This window comes from Mugil cephalus, chromosome 19, assembly GCF_022458985.1.
Source record: "Mugil cephalus isolate CIBA_MC_2020 chromosome 19, CIBA_Mcephalus_1.1, whole genome shotgun sequence".
NCBI lineage: Eukaryota > Metazoa > Chordata > Actinopteri > Mugiliformes > Mugilidae > Mugil > Mugil cephalus.
The window spans coordinates 14,151,743-14,156,119 of NC_061788.1; positions in this window are offsets into that span (position 1 = coordinate 14,151,743).

A 4,377-nucleotide genomic window follows, 5' to 3' on the forward strand; every position below is an offset into this window, starting at 1 on the left:
CTTTTTGTCTATTTTCTCAGTTGTGTTGAGTATTTTATTGTCGTGATTACAGGTTTCTTGTGCAGATGACAGGTAATGTCATGACAAAAAGCATCGCCTCAACACAGACTTTGAACTGTCAACAGGTTGGTGTCCCACCCTTCTGACTTAAGGATATTAAATAACAGCCACACACGGCAATGAAAGAGAAGAGTGTTGTTCCCACTCAGGGTGACACGAGGTCAGATTTTTTAAAAGTCGACTATTAACTGATGAAAGCCAATGATGTCACTAATAAAAAAAAGTAGAAAGTAAGTAAAATTAACAATGAAATCTATGCTCTTGACCCAAATACATGAGAATACATGTCTCCACATATGTATAGTCTGTATAAAAACTGACTTCAACTTAGCGCCATCAATAGCATTTAGCAGTGCTCCATGGTGTTGTATGATAGGATAGTATAGCTGGGTTGAAACAATGCACTATTCCTCCTCAGCCTTCTCTGTGTACTGCAGCTAAAGGTCTGGTATCTTTGACATGTGACATTCACCAGAAAATTGTTTGCTTACTAGTCTAGCAACAAGAAGGTTAGCCTGGCGTCTTTATTACAGGCTTTAATTTTGCCACAACGACACAAAAAAATAGAGTTAAATCTTCCCGGTTGTGCTTTAGCTGTTTCTTTTTAGCTTCGTCCAACTCTTTGGTCTGTTGCCACGATGTCCAGAATACTGAGCTTGCTTCTTACAGCTCGCTGAAGACTGGATACACTATATTGCGAAAAAGGATTCACTCACCCATCCAAATAACTGAATACAGGTTTCAAACACTACCATGGCCACAGGTGTATAACATCAAGTACCCAGCCAAGCAGACTGTTTCTATAAACATTTGTGAAAGAATAGGTCGCTTTCAGGAGCTTGGTGAATTCAGAGTGGTACTGTGATGCCACCTGTGCAACAAGTGTAAAATGAGAACAGGGTCAGCGGATGCTGAGGATCAGGGAAGAGAGGTCGTCAACTTTCTGCAGAGTCAGTCTCTACAGACCTTCAAACTTAATGTGGCGTTCAGATTATCTTAAGAACAGTGTGTACAGAACTTCATGGAATGGGTTTCCCTGGCTGAGCAGCTGCATCTAAACCGAATATCACGTAGTGCAATGCAAAGAGCTGGATGCAGGGGTGTAAAGCACCACTACTGGACTCTAGAGCAGCGGCAACGTTCTCTGGAGAGAGGAATCATGCTTCTCCAACAGTTTGGTGATGGCCCCTTCCGGCCCCAACATGACTGTGCATCAGTGCACAAAGCAAGGTCCATAAAGACATGGATGAGCGAGTTTAGTGAGGAACAACTTGACTGGCCTCAACCTGATAGAACAGCTTTGGGATGAATCAGAGCGAAGACTGTGAGTCAGGCCTTCTCATCCAATGTCAGTGTCTGATCTCAAAAACGCCCTTCTGGAAGAATGGTCAAAAAAAGTCCCATAAACCCTGTGGAAAGCCTTCCCAGAAGAGTTGAAGCTATTATAGCTGCAAAGGGGATGTCACTTATATGCGTGTAAAAGTGAACAGGTGAGCAAATACTTTTGGCATCATAGTGGTGGCGTGACTTTAAATACATTCTTTAGCAGCTTTGTTAAACCTCTTCCAATGAAACCTACTGTCTTTCATCAGAGCATTAGACAAACAAGACCTCCTGGCCAGACAAGGACCACAGAGGATGGGATGTGATCCAGACTGATCCAGTCATAGATCCTCATCAGCAACAGATAAGGATGAGATTTTCAGTATGCTCTTATGAACTAAATGTGTTTTTCCCAGCCTGGGAAACTGAGCCCAGATTCCCCTCGAGGCTGCGGACACAGGAGCTTCCCTGTATCGGTGTCTCATTCTTCATTCCTGAGAGCTTCTTTTTCTCTCTCCAACTTCAGCCTCTGGGTGCTTCCTCATGACAAGTCGTGGCAGAGGTCCAGAGCCAATATAAATACACTTCTCTGGTTACTAGCTTACTTAGTTCTACTACAGAAGGCCTGAGTGACAAGAGGAGAAATGATGGTTTACCATGCACAGTTTTAGTACCTCTCCATATCTGCATCAAGTCATAAATGCTCGTGGTATATTTTACCATAAGACCTGAGCACAGATGAATTGAATCAACACTAGGCTGTAAGGAAATGCAAAGCCTGGTCTATCGGTATATGAGGTAAGTGTTTTTTTTTGTTGTTGTTGTTGTTTTTTTCACCAAAAAGGATTTACTTTTTTTGTTGTTGTTGCAATACTAGTGATCACATGGGAATGTTGGCAACAAGATGTCATATCCGACATGTTAGCATCAAGAAAATGTTCACGCTCCAAACCTGTTTCATAGTTGTTAGCTTGCCAAGCTATTAGCCTCATTGGTTTCTAGTTGCCAACAGTTGCCCATAAGTGGTCTTCTCAGAACTTCCATTACAACATTTGGAATACCACATATGGACTTATTAGCACAGTAGCATTTATTAATACACAGGATGAGATGTTACAATCCCTTGTGCCAAGGGCCGAGGAAAAACGCATTTAGAAGCCCAGTCCAACTGAAAACCAACCAGCAGGCTAGCAATCAGCTACCAACTAGCAACCAACGAGAAAACACAAGCTAACTAGCCTAGCCACCAGCAGTAGGCAGTATACAGCAAGTCAGGGGAAGAATACAAGGAAAAATACAAAAATAAAAACATCTACACCGTGTATCAAGTTTAAAGTAGCTAACCAACCTGTGTTAATGGGAGGTTGAAGTGGTAGGAGGCTAAATATACGAAATGAAATACATAAATGAATTCCAACAGGAGGGATTGCTCAAGTATTGCAAAAATGTGTGTGGGTATGACATTTAAGGAAAGAAAATGGCAAGACAGAATGGCACAGGGTGAAGTATTACAGTGATAAGTGCATATTGTGTCCTTTAGTTGTGGAGGAAAAAACTCAGCAGCAGTACATCGCTGCCGCATTTCAAAGCAGCAACTTAACTTTAGGAAGAACAATTTACACTGCAAAGCTTTCATTTTCTCTAGTATTCGCTGCTGTCATGATAACATATCTTGTAATCAATGTGTGCTGTAATTTCAATCTAAATCTCCAGAATATCCAGATGATTTATAACCTCCAACACACACTGTGACTACAGCTACTGCAACTTGTTCCATTTTGTCATCCATCATATAAACTCAGCCACAAAGGATCACGTAGAAAAAAGGAGTTCAGGGAAAGTCAGTGACAGACAGTGAGTCACATTAACGCCGTGAAGGAAGGGAACGGCCAGCGGCTCTGACACATTTCCACTTGTGTGGATCAGACAAAAGCTCCTAATTCTTCTTCTGTGATTTGACACATGACCGCATAGTGTCTGGTTCGTTATTATTCCACTGTGGTGAGACATTCGCTCGAACGTAACAAACCCACAGATCTGTATAAAACTGTACAGTGCTTTGTATATTCCCTCGGGATGCTCTGTATGAATTTCACTCAGTCACCGCTGATAAGGCTCTCACTCTCGGACATGGAGTGGATTTACTTTCTGTTGAAAAACACATCCAGTTTTCTACGAAGAGCAAAAAAGTGACACCTTGAAGACACAACTGTTAAGTGTGAAGATTTTTCATTACACCCACTTCGCAGAACATTGTTCTCCTCGACAGCAAACGCCGCCACAGTAGGAACTTTGTTTTTAATATCCAAAGAAAATGTTGTCATTGATCCCAGATGGGTCTCTCTGTTTCCCAATATTGAAGTAATTATGGAAACATTCCACCAAGAGGCAAATCAGAGCAAATGAGGGTTGTCATTTCCCTAATGAAAGAGCCTGTTATTATTTCTTCATAACTTAGGTTTTGGCTGACAATATGGGCTTTATGACACATTCAATTTACATTTCAATCAGGCTGTTGGGGGTGGGGAGGCTGGTGGAGGAGGCCTGATAACACAAGGCTCTCATTGATGCACACACTCCAGCGCACGCACACACGCACACAATCAGACAAATGGTGCCTCAGCACTTTTGGATTTGAAGTTTTAGCGGATACCTGACCTGAGATTATGACACGCACACACCCTGTTACACACACACAGAGCACTCTCACTATCAGCCGGAGCTCAGGCTACCCCCTCCAGTTTAACGTGATCATATTTGGCGTGACTTCAATGAAACGCAGGTGAGAAGTGCACCGGGGGAACCCGAGACCTCGCGCTCAGCCTGTTGACACAGTCATAGAGTTAAAAGAGAGCTCTTTCTGATTGCGCTGACCCCTGTGAGCGGAGCGAAGTGACTGGGCAGAGTCTGACAGGCCGCTGTAGTGTAGTCTGTAAAATCTAATGCGTGCCTCTCGTTGACTGATAAGTTACAGATGTCGACGGACGAGCAGAT